The following is a 22,233-nucleotide window of genomic DNA, read 5'->3' on the forward strand; positions in this document are numbered from 1 at the left end:
AAAAGGGTGCCCCCCAAGGCGTAGCTTTCGCTCGCGGGCCGCCCCATAATAAACTTCCACTGTGGGCGAAAACAGAAAAGAAAAAGGGGGAAAAAAAATTACATTTATATATAAATACACACACCCCGACCAAACACGGATGAGATGAGATGAGATGGTGTGCTTACCGCCCGTGAGAAGTGTGTCCATTCGGGGCCTGGGCCACAAAAGTGTGCCACCCAAGGCGTAGCGTTCGCTCGCGGGCCGCCCCATAATAAACTTCCACTGTGGGCAAAAACAGAAAAGAAAAAAGGAATAAAAATTACATTTATATATAAATACACACACCCGGACCAAACACGGATGAGATGAGATGAGATGAGATGGTGTGCTTACCGTGTGTGAGAACTGTGTCCATTTGGGGCCTGGGCCACAAAAGTGTGCCACCCAAGGCGTAGCGTTCGCTCGCGGGCCGCCCCATAATAAACTTCCACTGTGGGCAAAAACAGAAAAGAAAAAGGGGAAAAAAAAAATTACATTTATATATAAATATACACACGCCGACCAAACACGGATGAGATGAGATGGTGTGCTTACCGCCCGTGAGACGTGTGTCCATTCGGGGCCTGGGCCACAAAAGGGTGCCCCCCAAGGCGTAGCTTTCGCTCGCGGGCCGCCCCATAATAAACTTCCACTGTGGGCGAAAACAGAAAAGAAAAAGGGGAAAAAAAAATTACATTTATATATAAATACACACACCCCGACCAAACACGGATGAGATGAGATGGTGTGCTTACCGCCCGTGAGAAGTGTGTCCGTTCGGGGCCTGGGCCACAAAAGGGTGCCCCCTAAGGCGTAGCTTTCGCTCGCGGGCCGTCCGATAAAAAACTTCCACTGTGGGCGAAAACAGAAAAGAAAAAGGGGAAAAAAAATTACATTTATATATAAATACACACACCCCGACCAAACACGGATGAGATGAGATGGTGTGCTTACCGCCTGTGAGAAGTGTGTCCATTCGGGGCCTGGGCCACAAAAGGGTGCCCCCCAAGGCGTAGCTTTCGCTCGCGGGCCGCCCCATAATAAACTTCCACTGTGGACGAAAACAGAAAAGAAAAAGGGGAAAAAAAATTACATTTATATATAAATACACACACCCCGACCAAACACGGATGAGATGAGATGGTGTGCTTACCGCCCGTGAGAAGTGTGTCCATTCGGGGCCTGGGCCACAAAAGGGTGCCCCCCAAGGCGTAGCTTTTGCTCGCGGGCCGCCCCATAATAAACTTCCACTGTGGGCGAAAACAGAAAAGAAAAAGGGGAAAAAAAATTACATTTATATATAAATACACACACCCCGACCAAACACAGATGGGATAAGATGGTGTGCTTACCGCCCGTGAGAAGTGTGTCCATTCGGGGCCTGGGCCACAAAAGGGTGCCCCCCAAGGCGTAGCTTTCGCTCGCGGGCCGCCCCATAATAAACTTCCACTGTGGGCGAAAACAGAAAAGAAAAAGGGGAAAAAAAATCACATTTATATATAAATACACACACCCCGACCAAACACGGATGAGATGAGATAAGATGAGATGGTGTGCTTACCGTGTGTGAGAACTGTGTCCATTTGGGGCCTGGGCCACAAAAGTGTGCCACCCAAGGCGTAGCGTTCGCTCGCGGGCCGCCCCATAATAAACTTCCACTGTGGGCAAAAACAGAAAAGAAAAAGGGGAAAAAAAAAATTACATTTATATATAAATATACACACGCCGACCAAACACGGATGAGATGAGATGGTGTGCTTACCGCCCGTGAGACGTGTGTCCATTCGGGGCCTGGGCCACAAAAGGGTGCCCCCCAAGGCGTAGCTTTCGCTCGCGGGCCGCCCCATAATAAACTTCCACTGTGGGCGAAAACAGAAAAGAAAAAGGGGAAAAAAAATTACATTTATATATAAATACACACACCCCGACCAAACACGGATGAGATGAGATGGTGTGCTTACCGCCCGTGAGACGTGTGTCCATTCGGGGCCTGGGCCACAAAAGGGTTCCCCGCCCCAAGGCGTAGCTTTCGCTCGCGGGCCGCCCCATAATAAACTTCCACTGTGGGCAAAAACAGAAAAGAAAAAGGGGAAAAAAATTACATTTATATATAAATATACACACGCCGACCAAACACGGATGAGATGAGATGGTGTGCTTACCGCCCGTGAGAAGTGTGTCCATTCGGGGCCTGGGCCACAAAAGGGTGCCCCCCAAGGCGTAGTTTTCGCTCGCGGGCCGCCCCATAATAAACTTCCACTGTGGGCGAAAACAGAAAAGAAAAAGGGAATAAAAATTACATTTATATATAAATACACACACCCGGACCAAACACGGATGAGATGAGATGAGATGGTGTGCTTACCGTGTGTGAGAACTGTGTCCATTTGGGGCCTGGGCCACAAAAGTGTGCCACTCAAGGCGTAGCTTTCGCTCGCGGGCCGCCCCATAATAAACTTCCACTGTGGGCGAAAACAGAAAAGAAAAAGGGGAAAAAAAATTACATTTATATATAAATACACACACCCCGACCAAACACGGATGAGATGAGATGGTGTGCTTACCGCCCGTGAGAAGTGTGTCCATTCGGGGCCTGGGCCACAAAAGGGTGCCCCCCAAGGCGTAGCTTTCGCTCGCGGGCCGCCCCATAATAAACTTCCACTGTGGGCGAAAACAGAAAAGAAAAAGGGGGAAAAAAAATTACATTTATATATAAATACACACACCCCGACCAAACACGGATGAGATGAGATGAGATGGTGTGCTTACCGCCCGTGAGAAGTGTGTCCATTCGGGGCCTGGGCCACAAAAGTGTGCCACCCAAGGCGTAGCGTTCGCTCGCGGGCCGCCCCATAATAAACTTCCACTGTGGGCAAAAACAGAAAAGAAAAAGGGAATAAAAATTACATTTATATATAAATACACACACCCCGACCAAACACGGATGAGATGAGATGGTGTGCTTACCGCCCGTGAGAAGTGTGTCCGTTCGGGGCCTGGGCCACAAAAGGGTGCCCCCTAAGGCGTAGCTTTCGCTCGCGGGCCGTCCGATAAAAAACTTCCACTGTGGGCGAAAACAGAAAAGAAAAAGGGGAAAAAAAATTACATTTATATATAAATACACACACCCCGACCAAACACGGATGAGATGAGATGGTGTGCTTACCGCCTGTGAGAAGTGTGTCCATTCGGGGCCTGGGCCACAAAAGGGTGCCCCCCAAGGCGTAGCTTTCGCTCGCGGGCCGCCCCATAATAAACTTCCACTGTGGACGAAAACAGAAAAGAAAAAGGGGAAAAAAAATTACATTTATATATAAATACACACACCCCGACCAAACACGGATGAGATGAGATGGTGTGCTTACCGCCCGTGAGAAGTGTGTCCATTCGGGGCCTGGGCCACAAAAGGGTGCCCCCCAAGGCGTAGCTTTTGCTCGCGGGCCGCCCCATAATAAACTTCCACTGTGGGCGAAAACAGAAAAGAAAAAGGGGAAAAAAAATTACATTTATATATAAATACACACACCCCGACCAAACACAGATGGGATAAGATGGTGTGCTTACCGCCCGTGAGAAGTGTGTCCATTCGGGGCCTGGGCCACAAAAGGGTGCCCCCCAAGGCGTAGCTTTCGCTCGCGGGCCGCCCCATAATAAACTTCCACTGTGGGTGAAAACAGAAAAGAAAAAGGGGAAAAAAAATTACATTTATATATAAATACACACACCCCGACCAAACACGGATGAGATGAGATAAGATGGTGTGCTTACTGCCCGTGAGAAGTGTGTCCATTCGGGGCCTTGGCCACAAAAGGGTGCCCCCCAAGGCGTAGCTTTCGCTCGCAGGCCGCCCCATAATAAACTTCCACTGTGGGCGAAAACAGAAAAGAAAAAGGGGAAAAAAAAATTACATTTATATATAAATACACACACCCCGACCAAACACGGATGAGATGAGATGGTGTGCTTACCGCCCGTGAGAAGTGTGTCCATTCGGGGCCTGGGCCACAAAAGGGTGCCCCCCCAAGGCGTAGCTTTCGCTCGCGGGCCGCCCCATAATAAACTTCCACTGTGGGCGAAAACAGAAAAGAAAAAGGGGAAAAAAAAATTACATTTATATATAAATACACACACCCCGACCAAACACGGATGAGATGAGATGAGATGGTGTGCTTACCGTGTGTGAGAACTGTGTCCATTTGGGGCCTGGGCCACAAAAGTGTGCCACCCAAGGCGTAGCGTTCGCTCGCGGGCCGCCCCATAATAAACTTCCACTGTGGGCAAAAACAGAAAAGAAAAAGGGGAAAAAAAAAATTACATTTATATATAAATATACACACGCCGACCAAACACGGATGAGATGAGATGGTGTGCTTACCGCCCGTGAGACGTGTGTCCATTCGGGGCCTGGGCCACAAAAGGGTGCCCCCCAAGGCGTAGCTTTCGCTCGCGGGCCGCCCCATAATAAACTTCCACTGTGGGCGAAAACAGAAAAGAAAAAGGGGAAAAAAAATTACATTTATATATAAATACACACACCCCGACCAAACACGGATGAGATGAGATGGTGTGCTTACCGCCCGTGAGACGTGTGTCCATTCGGGGCCTGGGCCACAAAAGGGTTCCCCCCCCAAGGCGTAGCTTTCGCTCGCGGGCCGCCCCATAATAAACTTCCACTGTGGGCAAAAACAGAAAAGAAAAAGGGGAAAAAAATTACATTTATATATAAATATACACACGCCGACCAAACACGGATGAGATGAGATGGTGTGCTTACCGCCCGTGAGAAGTGTGTCCATTCGGGGCCTGGGCCACAAAAGGGTGCCCCCCAAGGCGTAGTTTTCGCTCGCGGGCCGCCCCATAATAAACTTCCACTGTGGGCGAAAACAGAAAAGAAAAAGGGAATAAAAATTACATTTATATATAAATACACACACCCGGACCAAACACGGATGAGATGAGATGAGATGGTGTGCTTACCGTGTGTGAGAACTGTGTCCATTTGGGGCCTGGGCCACAAAAGTGTGCCACTCAAGGCGCAGCTTTCGCTCGCGGGCCGCCCCATAATAAACTTCCACTGTGGGCGAAAACAGAAAAGAAAAAGGGGAAAAAAAATTACATTTATATATAAATACACACACCCCGACCAAACACGGATGAGATGAGATGGTGTGCTTACCGCCCGTGAGACGTGTGTCCATTCGGGGCGTGGGCCACAAAAGGGTTCCCCCCCAAGGCGTAGCTTTCGCTCGCGGGCCGCCCCATAATAAACTTCCACTGTGGGCGAAAACAGAAAAGAAAAAGGGGGAAAAAAAATTACATTTATATATAAATACACACACCCCGACCAAACACGGATGAGATGAGATGAGATGGTGTGCTTACCGCCCGTGAGAAGTGTGTCCATTCGGGGCCTGGGCCACAAAAGTGTGCCACCCAAGGCGTAGCGTTCGCTCGCGGGCCGCCCCATAATAAACTTCCACTGTGGGCAAAAACAGAAAAGAAAAAGGGAATAAAAATTACATTTATATATAAATACACACACCCGGACCAAACACGGATGAGATGAGATGAGATGAGATGGTGTGCTTACCGTGTGTGAGAACTGTGTCCATTTGGGGCCTGGGCCACAAAAGTGTGCCACCCAAGGCGTAGCGTTCGCTCGCGGGCCGCCCCATAATAAACTTCCACTGTGGGCAAAAACAGAAAAGAAAAAGGGGAAAAAAAAAATTACATTTATATATAAATATACACACGCCGACCAAACACGGATGAGATGAGATGGTGTGCTTACCGCCCGTGAGACGTGTGTCCATTCGGGGCCTGGGCCACAAAAGGGTGCCCCCCAAGGCGTAGCTTTCGCTCGCGGGCCGCCCCATAATAAACTTCCACTGTGGGCGAAAACAGAAAAGAAAAAGGGGAAAAAAAAATTACATTTATATATAAATACACACACCCCGACCAAACACGGATGAGATGAGATGGTGTGCTTACCGCCCGTGAGAAGTGTGTCCGTTCGGGGCCTGGGCCACAAAAGGGTGCCCCCTAAGGCGTAGCTTTCGCTCGCGGGCCGTCCGATAAAAAACTTCCACTGTGGGCGAAAACAGAAAAGAAAAAGGGGAAAAAAAATTACATTTATATATAAATACACACACCCCGACCAAACACGGATGAGATGAGATGGTGTGCTTACCGCCTGTGAGAAGTGTGTCCATTCGGGGCCTGGGCCACAAAAGGGTGCCCCCCAAGGCGTAGCTTTCGCTCGCGGGCCGCCCCATAATAAACTTCCACTGTGGACGAAAACAGAAAAGAAAAAGGGGAAAAAAAATTACATTTATATATAAATACACACACCCCGACCAAACACGGATGAGATGAGATGGTGTGCTTACCGCCCGTGAGACGTGTGTCCATTCGGGGCCTGGGCCACAAAAGGGTTCCCCCCCCAAGGCGTAGCTTTCGCTCGCGGGCCGCCCCATAATAAACTTCCACTGTGGGCAAAAACAGAAAAGAAAAAGGGGAAAAAAATTACATTTATATATAAATATACACACGCCGACCAAACACGGATGAGATGAGATGGTGTGCTTACCGCCCGTGAGAAGTGTGTCCATTCGGGGCCTGGGCCACAAAAGGGTGCCCCCCAAGGCGTAGTTTTCGCTCGCGGGCCGCCCCATAATAAACTTCCACTGTGGGCGAAAACAGAAAAGAAAAAGGGAATAAAAATTACATTTATATATAAATACACACACCCGGACCAAACACGGATGAGATGAGATGAGATGGTGTGCTTACCGTGTGTGAGAACTGTGTCCATTTGGGGCCTGGGCCACAAAAGTGTGCCACTCAAGGCGCAGCTTTCGCTCGCGGGCCGCCCCATAATAAACTTCCACTGTGGGCGAAAACAGAAAAGAAAAAGGGGAAAAAAAATTACATTTATATATAAATACACACACCCCGACCAAACACGGATGAGATGAGATGGTGTGCTTACCGCCCGTGAGACGTGTGTCCATTCGGGGCGTGGGCCACAAAAGGGTTCCCCCCCAAGGCGTAGCTTTCGCTCGCGGGCCGCCCCATAATAAACTTCCACTGTGGGCGAAAACAGAAAAGAAAAAGGGGGAAAAAAAATTACATTTATATATAAATACACACACCCCGACCAAACACGGATGAGATGAGATGAGATGGTGTGCTTACCGCCCGTGAGAAGGGTGTCCATTCGGGGCCTGGGCCACAAAAGTGTGCCACCCAAGGCGTAGCGTTCGCTCGCGGGCCGCCCCATAATAAACTTCCACTGTGGGCAAAAACAGAAAAGAAAAAGGGAATAAAAATTACATTTATATATAAATACACACACCCGGACCAAACACGGATGAGATGAGATGAGATGAGATGGTGTGCTTACCGTGTGTGAGAACTGTGTCCATTTGGGGCCTGGGCCACAAAAGTGTGCCACCCAAGGCGTAGCGTTCGCTCGCGGGCCGCCCCATAATAAACTTCCACTGTGGGCAAAAACAGAAAAGAAAAAGGGGAAAAAAAAAATTACATTTATATATAAATATACACACGCCGACCAAACACGGATGAGATGAGATGGTGTGCTTACCGCCCGTGAGACGTGTGTCCATTCGGGGCCTGGGCCACAAAAGGGTGCCCCCCAAGGCGTAGCTTTCGCTCGCGGGCCGCCCCATAATAAACTTCCACTGTGGGCAAAAACAGAAAAGAAAAAGGGAATAAAAATTACATTTATATATAAATACACACACCCGGACCAAACACGGATGAGATGAGATGAGATGAGATGGTGTGCTTACCGTGTGTGAGAACTGTGTCCATTTGGGGCCTGGGCCACAAAAGTGTGCCACCCAAGGCGTAGCGTTCGCTCGCGGGCCGCCCCATAATAAACTTCCACTGTGGGCAAAAACAGAAAAGAAAAAGGGGAAAAAAAAAATTACATTTATATATAAATATACACACGCCGACCAAACACGGATGAGATGAGATGGTGTGCTTACCGCCCGTGAGACGTGTGTCCATTCGGGGCCTGGGCCACAAAAGGGTGCCCCCCAAGGCGTAGCTTTCGCTCGCGGGCCGCCCCATAATAAACTTCCACTGTGGGCGAAAACAGAAAAGAAAAAGGGGAAAAAAAAATTACATTTATATATAAATACACACACCCCGACCAAACACGGATGAGATGAGATGGTGTGCTTACCGCCCGTGAGAAGTGTGTCCGTTCGGGGCCTGGGCCACAAAAGGGTGCCCCCTAAGGCGTAGCTTTCGCTCGCGGGCCGTCCGATAAAAAACTTCCACTGTGGGCGAAAACAGAAAAGAAAAAGGGGAAAAAAAATTACATTTATATATAAATACACACACCCCGACCAAACACGGATGAGATGAGATGGTGTGCTTACCGCCTGTGAGAAGTGTGTCCATTCGGGGCCTGGGCCACAAAAGGGTGCCCCCCAAGGCGTAGCTTTCGCTCGCGGGCCGCCCCATAATAAACTTCCACTGTGGACGAAAACAGAAAAGAAAAAAAGGGGAAAAAAAATTACATTTATATATAAATACACACACCCCGACCAAACACGGATGAGATGAGATGGTGTGCTTACCGCCCGTGAGAAGTGTGTCCATTCGGGGCCTGGGCCACAAAAGGGTGCCCCCCAAGGCGTAGCTTTCGCTCGCGGGCCGCCCCATAATAAACTTCCACTGTGGGCGAAAACAGAAAAGAAAAAGGGGGAAAAAAAATTACATTTATATATAAATACACACACCCCGACCAAACACGGATGAGATGAGATGAGATGGTGTGCTTACCGCCCGTGAGAAGTGTGTCCATTCGGGGCCTGGGCCACAAAAGTGTGCCACCCAAGGCGTAGCGTTCGCTCGCGGGCCGCCCCATAATAAACTTCCACAGTGGGCAAAAACAGAAAAGAAAAAGGGAATAAAAATTACATTTATATATAAATACACACACCCGGACCAAACACGGATGAGATGAGATGAGATGAGATGGTGTGCTTACCGTGTGTGAGAACTGTGTCCATTTGGGGCCTGGGCCACAAAAGTGTGCCACCCAAGGCGTAGCGTTCGCTCGCGGGCCGCCCCATAATAAACTTCCACTGTGGGCAAAAACAGAAAAGAAAAAGGGGAAAAAAAAAATTACATTTATATATAAATATACACACGCCGACCAAACACGGATGAGATGAGATGGTGTGCTTACCGCCCGTGAGACGTGTGTCCATTCGGGGCCTGGGCCACAAAAGGGTGCCCCCCAAGGCGTAGCTTTCGCTCGCGGGCCGCCCCATAATAAACTTCCACTGTGGGCGAAAACAGAAAAGAAAAAGGGGAAAAAAAAATTACATTTATATATAAATACACACACCCCGACCAAACACGGATGAGATGAGATGGTGTGCTTACCGCCCGTGAGAAGTGTGTCCGTTCGGGGCCTGGGCCACAAAAGGGTGCCCCCTAAGGCGTAGCTTTCGCTCGCGGGCCGTCCGATAAAAAACTTCCACTGTGGGCGAAAACAGAAAAGAAAAAGGGGAAAAAAAATTACATTTATATATAAATACACACACCCCGACCAAACACGGATGAGATGAGATGGTGTGCTTACCGCCTGTGAGAAGTGTGTCCATTCGGGGCCTGGGCCACAAAAGGGTGCCCCCCAAGGCGTAGCTTTCGCTCGCGGGCCGCCCCATAATAAACTTCCACTGTGGACGAAAACAGAAAAGAAAAAGGGGAAAAAAAATTACATTTATATATAAATACACACACCCCGACCAAACACGGATGAGATGAGATGGTGTGCTTACCGCCCGTGAGAAGTGTGTCCATTCGGGGCCTGGGCCACAAAAGGGTGCCCCCCAAGGCCTAGCTTTCGCTCGCGGGCCGCCCCATAATAAACTTCCACTGTGGGCGAAAACAGAAAAGAAAAAGGGAAAAAAAAATTACATTTATATATAAATACACACACCCCGACCAAACACTGATGAGATGAGATGAGATGGGGTGCTTACCGCCCGTGAGAAGTGTGTCCATTCGGGGTCTGGGCCACAAAAGGGTGCCCCCCAAGGCATAGCTTTCGCTCGCGGCCCGCCCCAAAATAAACTTCCACTGTGGGCGAAAACAGAAAAGAAAAAGGGGAAAAAAAAAATTACATTTATATATAAATACACACACCCCGACCAAACACGGATGAGATGAGATGGTGTGCTTACTGCCCGTGAGAAGTGTGTCCATTAGGGGCCTGGGCCACAAAAGGGTGCCCCAAGGCGTAGCTTTCGCTCCCGGGCCGCCCCATAATAAAACTTCCACAGTGGGCTAAAACAGAAAAGAAAAAGGGGAAAAAAAAATCACATTTATATATAAATACACACACCCCGACCAAACACAGATGAGATGGGATGAGAAGGTGTGCTTACCGCCACGTGAGAAGTGTGTCCATTCGGGGCCTTGGCCACAAAAGGGTGCCCCCCAAGGCGTAGCTTTCGCTCGCGGGCCGCCCCATAATAAACTTCCACTGTGGGCGAAAACAGAAAAGAAAAAGGGAAAAAAATTACATTTATATATAAATACACACACCCCGACCAAACACGGATGAGATGAGATGGTGTGCTTACTGCCCCGTGAGAAGTGTGTCCATTCGGGGCCTGGGCCACAAAAGGGTGCCCCCCAAGGCGTAGCTTTCGCTCGCGGGCCACCCCATAATAAACTTCCAGAGTGGGCGAAAACAGAAAAGAAAAAAGGGGAAAAAAAAATTACATTTATATATAAATACACACAACCCGACCAAACACGGATGAGATGAGATGGTGTGCTTTCCGCCACGTGAGAAGTGTGTCCATTCGGGGCCTTGGCCACAAAAAGGTGCCCCCCAAGGCGTAGCTTTCGCTCGCTGGCCGCCCCATAATAAACCTTCACTGTGGGCAAAAACAGAAAAGAAAAAGGGAAAAAAAAAAATTACATTTATATATAAATACACACACCCCGACCAAACACGGATGAGATGAGATGGTGTGCTTACCGCCACGTGAGAAGTGTGTCCATTCGGGGCCTTGGCCACAAAAGGGTGCCCCCCAAGGCGTAGCTTTCGCTCGCTGGCCGCCCCATAATAAACTTCCACTGTGGGCGAAAACAGAAAAGAAAAAGGGGGAAAAAAAATTCCATTTATATATAAATACACACACCCCGACCAAACACGGATGAGATGAGATGGTGTGCTTACCGCCCGTGAGAACTGTGTCCATTCGGGGCATGGGGCCAAAAATGGGTGCCCCCCAAGGCGTAGCTTTCGCTCGCGGGCCGCCCCATAATAAACTTCCACTGTGGGCGAAAACAGAAAAGAAAAAAAAGGGTGGAAAAAAAATTACATTTATATATAAATACACACACCCCGACCAAACACGGATGAGATGAGATGGTGTGCTTACCGCCCGTGAGAAGTGTGTCCATTCGGGGCCTGGGCCACAAAAGGGTGCCCCCCAAGGCGTAGATTTCGCTTGCGGGCCGCCCCATTATAAACTTCCACTATGGGTGAAAACAGAAAAGAAAAAAGGGTGGAAAAAAAATTACATTTATATATAAATACACACACCCCGACCAAACACGGATGAGATGAGATGAGAGATGGTGTGCTTACCGCCCGTGAGAAGTGTGTCCATTTGGGGCCTGGGCCACAAAAGGGTGCCCCCCAAGGAGTAGCTTTCAACTCACGGGCCACCCCATAATAAACTTCCACTGTGGGCGAAAACAGAAAAGAAAAAGGGGGGGGGAAAAAAATTACATTTATATATAAATACACACACCCCGACCAAACACGGATGAGATGAGATGGTGTGCTTACCGCCCGTGAGAAGTGTGTCCATTTGGGGCCTGGGCCACAAAAGGGTGCCCCCCAAGGAGTAGCTTTCCCTCGCTGGCCGCCCCATAATAAACTTCCACTGTGGGCGAAAACAGAAAAGAAAAAGGGGAAAAAATTACATTTATATATAAATACACACACCCCGACCAAACACGGATGAGATGAGATGGTGTGCTTACCGCCCGTGAGAAGTGTGTCCATTCGGGGCCTGAGCCACAAAAGGGTCCCCCCCAAGGAGTAGCTTTCCCTCACGGGCCGCCCCATAATAAACTTCCACTGTGGGTGAAAACAGAAAAGAAAAAGGGGGGAAAAAAAATTACATTTATATATAAATACACACACCCCGACCAAACACGGATGAGATGAGATGGTGTGCTTACCGCCCGTGAGAAGTGTGTCCATTCGGGGCCTGGGCCACAAAAAGGGTGCCCCCCAAGGAGTAGCTTTCGCTCGCGGGCCGCCCCATAATAAACTTCCACTGTGGGCGAAAACAGAAAAGAAAAAGGGAAAAAAAAATTACATTTATATATAAATACACACACCCCGACCAAACACTGATGAGATGAGATGAGATGGGGTGCTTACCGCCCGTGAGAAGTGTGTCCATTCGGGGTCTGGGCCACAAAAGGGTGCCCCCCAAGGCATAGCTTTCGCTCGCGGCCCGTCCCAAAATAAACTTCCACTGTGGGCGAAAACAGAAAAGAAAAAGGGGGAAAAAAAAATTACATTTATATATAAATACACACACCCCGACCAAACACGGATGAGATGAGATGGTGTGCTTACTGCCCGTGAGAAGTGTGTCCATTAGGGGCCTGGGCCACAAAAGGGTGCCCCAAGGCGTAGCTTTCGCTCCCGGGCCGCCCCATAATAAAACTTCCACAGTGGGCTAAAACAGAAAAGAAAAAGGGGAAAAAAAAAAATCACATTTATATATAAATACACACACCCCGACCAAACACAGATGAGATGGGATGAGAAGGTGTGCTTACCGCCACGTGAGAAGTGTGTCCATTCGGGGCCTTGGCCACAGAAGGGTGCCCCCCAAGGCCTAGCTTTCACTCGCGGGCCGCCCCATAATAAACTTCCACTGTCGGCGAAAACAGAAAGAAAAAAGGGGGGAAAAAAAAATTACATTTATATATAAATACACACACCCCGATCAAACACGGATGAGATGAGATGAGATGGTGTGCTTACCGCCCGTGAGAAGTGTGTCCATTCGGGGCCTGGGCCACAAAAGGGTGCCCCCCAAGGCGTAGCTTTCGCTCGCGGGCCGCCCCATAATAAACTTCCACTGTGGGCGAAAACAGAAAAGAAAAAGGGAAAAAAATTACATTTATATATAAATACACACACCCCGACCAAACACGGATGAGATGAGATGGTGTGCTTACTGCCCCGTGAGAAGTGTGTCCATTCGGGGCCTGGGCCACAAAAGGGTGCCCCCCAAGGCGTAGCTTTCGCTCGCGGGCCACCCCATAATAAACTTCCAGAGTGGGCGAAAACAGAAAAGAAAAAAGGGGAAAAAAAAATTACATTTATATATAAATACACACAACCCGACCAAACACGGATGAGATGAGATGGTGTGCTTACCGCCACGTGAGAAGTGTGTCCATTCGGGGCCTTGGCCACAAAAAGGTGCCCCCCAAGGCGTAGCTTTCGCTCGCTGGCCGCCCCATAATAAACCTTCACTGTGGGCAAAAACAGAAAAGAAAAAGGGAAAAAAAAAAATTACATTTATATATAAATACACACACCCCGACCAAACACGGATGAGATGAGATGGTGTGCTTACCGCCACGTGAGAAGTGTGTCCATTCGGGGCCTTGGCCACAAAAGGGTGCCCCCCAAGGCGTAGCTTTCGCTCGCTGGCCGCCCCATAATAAACTTCCACTGTGGGCGAAAACAGAAAAGAAAAAGGGGGAAAAAAATTCCATTTATATATAAATACACACACCCCGACTAAACACGGATGAGATGAGATGGTGTGCTTACCGCCCGTGAGAACTGTGTCCATTCGGGGCATGGGGCCAAAAAAGGGTGCCCCCCAAGGCGTAGCTTTCGCTCGCGGGCCGCCCCATAATAAACTTCCACTGTGGGCGAAAACAGAAAAGAAAAAAGGGTGGAAAAAAAATTACATTTATATATAAATACACACACCCCGACCAAACACGGATGAGATGAGATGAGAGATGGTGTGCTTACCGCCCGTGAGAAGTGTGTCCATTCGGGGATTGGGCCACAAAAGGGTGCCCCCCAAGGCGTAGCTTTCGCTCGCGGGCCGCCCCATAATAAACTTCCACTGTGGGTGAAAACAGAAAAGAAAAAGAGGGGAAAAAAATTACATTTATATATAAATACACACATCCCGACCAAACACGGATGAGATGAGATGGTGTGCTTACCACCCGTGAGAAGTGTGTCCATTCGGGGCCTGGGCCACAAAAAGGGTGCCCCCCAAGGCGTAGCTTTCGCTCGCGGGCCGCCCCATAATAAACTTCCACTGTGGGCGAAAACAGAAAAGAAAAAGGGGGGGAAAAAAATTACATTTATATATAAATACACACACCCCGACCAAACACGGATGAGATGGTGTGCTTACCGCCCGTGAGAAGTGTGTCCATTTGGGGCCTGGGCCACAAAAGGGTGCCCCCCAAGGAGTAGCTTTCCCTCACGGGCCGCCCCATAATAAACTTCCACTGTGGGCGAAAACAGAAAAGAAAAAGGGAAAAAAAAATTACATTTATATATAAATACACACACCCCGACCAAACACTGATGAGATGAGATGAGATGGGGTGCTTACCGCCCGTGAGAAGTGTGTCCATTCGGGGTCTGGGCCACAAAAGGGTGCCCCCCAAGGCATAGCTTTCGCTCGCGGCCCGCCCCAAAATAAACTTCCACTGTGGGCGAAAACAGAAAAGAAAAAGGGGAAAAAAAAAAATTACATTTATATATAAATACACACACCCCGACCAAACACGGATGAGATGAGATGGTGTGCTTACTGCCCGTGAGAAGTGTGTCCATTAGGGGCCTGGGCCACAAAAGGGTGCCCCAAGGCGTAGCTTTCGCTCCCGGGCCGCCCCATAATAAAACTTCCACAGTGGGCTAAAACAGAAAAGAAAAAGGGGAAAAAAAAATCACATTTATATATAAATACACACACCCCGACCAAACACAGATGAGATGGGATGAGAAGGTGTGCTTACCGCCACGTGAGAAGTGTGTCCATTCGGGGCCTTGGCCACAAAAGGGTGCCCCCCAAGGCGTAGCTTTCGCTCGCGGGCCGCCCCATAATAAACTTCCACTGTGGGCGAAAACAGAAAAGAAAAAGGGAAAAAAATTACATTTATATATAAATACACACACCCCGACCAAACACGGATGAGATGAGATGGTGTGCTTACTGCCCCGTGAGAAGTGTGTCCATTCGGGGCATGGGGCCAAAAATGGGTGCCCCCCAAGGCGTAGCTTTCGCTCGCGGGCCGCCCCATAATAAACTTCCACTGTGGGCGAAAACAGAAAAGAAAAAAGGGTGGAAAAAAAATTACATTTATATATAAATACACACACCCCGACCAAACACGGATGAGATGAGATGGTGTGCTTACCGCCCGTGAGAAGTGTGTCCATTCGGGGCCTGGGCCACAAAAGGGTGCCCCCCAAGGCGTAGATTTCGCTTGCGGGCCGCCCCATTATAAACTTCCACTATGGGTGAAAACAGAAAAGAAAAAAGGGTGGAAAAAAAATTACATTTATATATAAATACACACACCCCGACCAAACACGGATGAGATGAGATGAGAGATGGTGTGCTTACCGCCCGTGAGAAGTGTGTCCATTCGGGGATTGGGCCACAAAAGGGTGCCCCCCAAGGCGTAGCTTTCGCTCGCGGGCCGCCCCATAATAAACTTCCACTGTGGGTGAAAACAGAAAAGAAAAAGAGGGGAAAAAAATTACATTTATATATAAATACACACACCCCGACCAAACACGGATGAGATGAGATGGTGTGCTTACCGCCCGTGAGAAGTGTGTCCATTCGGGGCCTGAGCCACAAAAGGGTCCCCCCCAAGGAGTAGCTTTCCCTCACGGGCCGCCCCATAATAAACTTCCACTGTGGGTGAAAACAGAAAAGAAAAAAGGGGGGAAAAAAAATTACATTTATATATAAATACACACACCCCGACCAAACACGGATGAGATGAGATGGTGTGCTTACCGCCCGTGAGAAGTGTGTCCATTTGGGGCCTGGGCCACAAAAGGGTGCCCCCCAAGGAGTAGCTTTCCCTCACGGGCCACCCCATAATAAACTTCCACTGTGGGCGAAAACAGAAAAGAAAAAGGGGGGGAAAAAAAATTACATTTATATATAAATACACACACCCCGACCAAACACGGATGAGATGAGATGGTGTGCTTACCGCCCGTGAGAAGTGTGTCCATTTGGGGCCTGGGCCACAAAAGGGTGCCCCCCAAGGAGTAGCTTTCCCTCGCTGGCCGCCCCATAATAAACTTCCACTGTGGGCGAAAACAGAAAAGAAAAAGGGGAAAAAAAAATTACATTTATATATATATACACACACCCCGACCAAACACGGATGAGATGAGATGGTGTGCTTACCGCCCGTGAGAAGTGTGTCCATTCGGGGCCTGAGCCACAAAAGGGTCCCCCCCAAGGAGTAGCTTTCCCTCACGGGCCGCCCCATAATAAACTTCCACTGTGGGTGAAAACAGAAAAGAAAAAGGGGGGAAAAAAATTACATTTATATATAAATACACACACCCCGACCAAACACGGATGAGATGAGATGGTGTGCTTACCGCCCGTGAGAAGTGTGTCCATTCGGGGCCTGGGCCACAAAAAGGGTGCCCCCCAAGGAGTAGCTTTCGCTCGCGGGCCGCCCCATAATAAAGTTCCACTGTGGGCGAAAACAGAAAAAAAAAAGAAGGGGAAAAAAATTACATTTATATATAAATACACACACCCCGACCAAGCACGGATGAGATCGGATGAGATGAGATGGTGTGCTTACCGCCCGTGAGAAGTGTGTCCATTCGGGGCATGGGCCACAAAAGGGTGCCCCCCAAGGCGTAGCTTTCGCTCGCGGGCCGCCCCATAATAAACTTCCACTGTGGGCGAAAACAGAAAAGAAAAAAGGGGGGAAAAAAAATTACATTTATATATAAATACACACACCCCGACCAAACACGGATGAGATGAGATGGTGTGCTTACCGCCCGTGAGAAGTGTGTCCATTCGGGGCCTGGGCCACAAAAGGGTGCCCCGCAAGGAGTAGCTTTCCCTCGCAGGCCGCCCCATAATAAACTTCCACTGTGGGCGAAAACAGAAAAGAAAAAGGGGAAAAAAAATTACATTTATATACAAATACACACACCCCGAATAAACACGGATGAGATGAGATGGTGTGCTTACCGCCCGTGAGAAGTGTGTCCATTCGGGGCCTGGGCCACAAAAGGGTGCCCCCCAAGGAGTAGCTTTCCCTCACGGGCCACCCCATAATAAACTTCCACTGTGGGCGAAAACAGAAATGAAAAAGGGGAAAAAAATTACATTTATATATAAATACACACACCCCGACCAAACACGGATGAGATGAGATGGTGTGCTTACCGCCCGTGAGAAGTGTGTCCATTTGGGGCCTGGGCCACAAAAGGGTGCCCCCCAAGGAGTAGCTTTCCCTCACGGGCCGCCCCATAATAAACTTCCACTGTGGGCGAAAACAGAAAAGAAAAAGGGGAAAAAAAAAAAATGGATTTTTGTAAGATCTAACCGTAAAATCCTTTTCTCTTAAGCTCATTGACAGACGTAGTCTTCTTGATTCTCAAGTGCTGGGTTATGTTGTCTCCGCAGGAGTAGGACTAGGCAGAAAGACAACACGTTCTGGCTCCACCTTAGGGGCAGTCCCTGAGGGTATATCCTCCCTCTCTCTGCTACAGGGAATCAGTTCTGTTTTAAAGCAGTACAGAGAATTTAACCCAACCCAACTCAATGATAGAGGGGCGGGTACTACGTCTGTCAATGAGCTTAAGAGAAAAGGATTTTACGGTAAGATCTTACAAAAATCAATTTTTCTCTATCGCTCATTGACAGACGTAGTCTTCTTGATTCTCAAGAGCTGGGACATCCAGAAGCAGTGCCACAAATGAGGGGTGGGATTGACAAATCAAATCCAATCTAGAAGGCCCAACCGGTGCCAAACTAGAAGTTTTAAAGGCTCATTATAAACAAAGAATGAGACTAAAGAAAAAATTTTCCAACGGAAAAACCCTCGAGGTAGACCACTGGTCTCCTCAAATTGCGGCCTGCAAAACCTTGCGGCCAAACGAGGCATCAGACGATGCCATTACATCAACTTTATAATGTTTAGTAAAGGTATGCACCGACGACCAGGTAGCCGCCTTGCACACCTGGACCACTGACGCCTGATGGCGAAAGGCCCATGACGCACTAAGTGCCCGAGTGGAGTGCGCCTTAACAGGGAACGGGGGCTCCCGACCCTTAATAGAATAAGCCTGTACTACCGTCTGTCTGATCCATCTGGAAATGGTCGCGGCAGATGCAGGCAACCCCTTTTTGGGTCCATCTGGGATCACAAAAAGTGAATCCGTCTTGCGAAACGAGTCTGTCGTTTTCAAGTATACCCTGATCGCCCGGACCACATCCAAGGAGTGTAAAGCAAACTCCCGAGGATGACTGGGCTTAGGACACAGGGAAGGTAATACAATTTCTTCATTTAGATGAAATTCTGAAACCACTTTTGGTAGGAAGGATGGATTCGGACGAAGAACCACCTTATCTTTATGAACCACCAGATATGGGGAACGACAAGATAATGCGGCCAGTTCTGACGCCCTGCTAATATCTTCAAAGGGAGGCTTCTGAAGAACCGACAACACTAAATTAAGATCCCAGGGGGGTAACGGCGCGTGCACTGGCGGAGCCAGATGTCGCACCCCCTGGATGAAATTCCGCACCAAGGAATGAGTAGCCAAAGGCTTCTGAAAGAAGATGGCTAATGCTGAGACCTGACCCTTGATAGTACTCAAGGCCAGTTTCTGCTCAACCCCTTGTTGCAGAAAAGCCAATATTCGACTAATCGAATAAGACCGAGGACGGAACCCCAAAAGGTTCACACCATGCAATGTAGGACTTCCATGTGCGATGATAAATCTTTCTGGAAGTCGCTTTCCTTGCTTCAACTAGAGTAGGAATAACTGAAGCTGACAAACCTTTGTCCTTCAGCACCTGGGTCTCAATAGCCAGGCCGTTAAAGCCAGCGATCGTAAAGCAGGATGGAAGATCGGTCCCTGAGACAGTAGATCCTCCCTGAGAGGAAGTCTCCACGGGACGTCCGCCACCAGTCTGACCATGTCGGCGTACCAAGCTCGACGAGGCCAGTCCGGAGCTACCAGGATTACTGGAATTCCTTCCTCCTCTATCCTGCGAAGAAGTCTTGGCAGTAACGCGAGAGGAGGGAAGGCATATATTAGCTGGTATTGCCCCCACGGGGCGATCAGTGCGTCTGCGGTTTCTGCTAGAGGATCGCGGGAGCGAGCCACGAATCTCTGAATTTTCCTGTTGAATCGTGATGCCAACAGATCCACATCCGGGGTGCCCCACCATAGGCACAACTGGTGGAAAACGTCTGGATGGAGGGACCATTCCCCCTGATCCAGGGTCTGACGGCTGAGATAATCTGCCTGCCAATTCTCCACCCCCGGAATGAACACCGCAGAGATTGCTGGAACAAATCGTTCCGCCCAGCGAAAAATGCAAGCCACTTCTTTGGCCGCTCGGACACTCTTGGTGCCCCCCTGGTGATTGACATAAGCCACGGCCGTGGCATTGTCCGACTGGATCCGAACCGGGCTGCCCTGGAGCTGCTCGGTCCAGTGAATCAGACAAAGTCTGATCGCTCTCAGTTCCAATACATTTATCGGTAACCTGGATTCTTCCGGGGACCAAAGTCCCTGGACAGATAACTGACCGAGAATTCCTCCCCATCCGGATAGACTGGCATCCGTGGTCACTATCGTCCAATATATTGGCAGAAATGACTTTCCCTGGCTGAGTATCGGAGACCGAAGCCACCAGACCAGAGACTCTCTGGTCTGTTTGCTCAATCGGATCTGATTGTCCAGGGATTCCGGATTCCGATTCCATCTGAGAAGAATCTCTTGCTGAAGAATTCGGGTATGGGACTGGGCAAATGGGACTGCTTCGAACGAAGCCACCATCAACCCCAGAACCCTCATGCAAGTCCGAAGGGAAGACCAGCTGTTGGACAGTAACAACTGGACTGCTGATTGAATCTTTCGGAGTTTCCCTACCGGAAGAAAAACTCTTGTCCTGACTGTGTCTAGAATTAGACCCAGATATTCGAGCCTCTGGGTGGGAACCAGAAATGACTTTTGCTGGTTCACCAGCCACCCGAATTCCTGTAAAGAAATCATAGTAATTTCTATTTTTTGTAGCAAGGTCTGAGGAGACTCTGCATGAAGCAGAAGATCGTCTAGGTAACCAAGGATCGATATGCCTCTTTGGCGCAGAAGTGCCAACATTGGGGCCAACACCTTTGTGAAGACCCGCGGAGCCGTGGCGAGACCGAAAGGTAACGCCACAAACTGATAGTGGTTCTCTTCTACGGAAAAGCGTAGAAACCGCTGATGTCCTGCGAAAATGGGAATGTGAAGATAGGCGTCCTTGATGTCTATGGACGCTAGGACATCCGCTGGATGCAGGAAGGCTGCTACCGTGCGAATGGACTCCATTCTGAATCTTCTTATGTTGACAAAAGAATTGAGTGCTCTTAAGTCCAGAATTGGACGCACTTTGCCCTCTTTCCTGGGTATTGTAAATAGGTTTGAATAAAACCCTTGAAACCGTTCTGTCCAAGGAACGTGGACTACCACTCCTTGTTGTAGTAAATCTGTGACTGCTCTCCGCAGATCTTCTAAACGATCTGAGGATAGTCGGATATTGGAAGGGAAGAATCGCGCCGGTGGGAGAGATCGAAACTCGATCTTGTACCCTGACCTTATGACTTCGCAAACCCATTTGTCCGGGATTCTGGAAAACCATGGATCCGGGAACCGGCGAAGACGTCCCCCCACCCCAGTTATGGGTGGGGGCGCACCTTCAGGCTTTGGATGGTTTATCTTCAGGTCTGGGGGGGGGCGGGCTTTTGCTTGCCCGACCAACGACCCCTGACGCCTCCTGCAGGAGCTTTGGAGGACTTAGTTTTTTCACCCGCGGGACGAAAAAACCTCTTGTGAGCAGAAAAAGAAGGCCCTCGTCTTTGACGAGTTCCTCTACCTTTAAAACTTTGCGGTAAAAAGGTGCTCTTTCCACCCGTGAGATCTTTAATGATCTCATCTAAGTTGGCTCCAAATAGACGCTCTCCTGAAAAGGGGATATTAGCCAATGCTTTTTTGGAACCTTGGTCGGCTAACCAACCTTTTAGCCACAGTGTACGCCTGAGAACCACTGCTGAGACTGATGCTCGCGCCAATAATGGAGTGGCGTCTAACGCCGCATCACACACAAACTGTAACCCCTGTATCATTTGTTCCAACAAATCTGATACCGCCTGAGGGACCTCTTCTAAGTCCCGGCGTAACCACTTGGTCCATTCAGTTACAGCCTGCGAAACCAGACCAATAGCAATTATTGGTCTGAAAGCTGATCCAATCAAGGAAAACATGGTGCGAGACATAGCTTCTATCTTGCGATCCACTGGATCTTTAAAAGACGGACCGTCTTCTAAAGGAATAACCGTGGCTTTATTCAATCTAGCAATTAGTGAATCCACCACAGGTGGTTCTGTCCATTTCTTAATAAGGGTTTCCTCAAACGGATAACGCCTGTCAATGCGTTTAGAAATAGTAAAAGTGCGTTTTGGCAGACGCCATTCTTCTTCGATTGGATTGCCAAAACATTTGGGCAATGGAAAAACCTTCGCCACTTTAATGCGTTTTTTAGTCCCAAAAGGGATTTCAGTTTCAGCTATTTCCGATGGAATACCCTGTAACCTTAAGGTTTCTTGAACAGATACAATGAGTGCGTTTACCAACGCTTCCTCTCGGGCTATGGCGGATGCCGAAACATCCTCCTCACTGTCTGAAGAGACAGGACCCGAGACACCAATCCCAGATGAAGTACCTGCAACTGCAGAAATGGGCTCAGAGTCTGAATCCGAGGTTTCAGATAATATGGGGTTAGGCGGGGGTCACTTTCTTGCGCCCTGTCCCTGACAAGCCACTTCCACCCGGGACACAAAAGTTTCCATAATAGCTGACAATGA

This window comes from Pelophylax lessonae (assembly GCF_965119305.1).
Source record: "Pelophylax lessonae genome assembly, chromosome: 6".
NCBI classification, from domain to species: domain Eukaryota; kingdom Metazoa; phylum Chordata; class Amphibia; order Anura; family Ranidae; genus Pelophylax; species Pelophylax lessonae.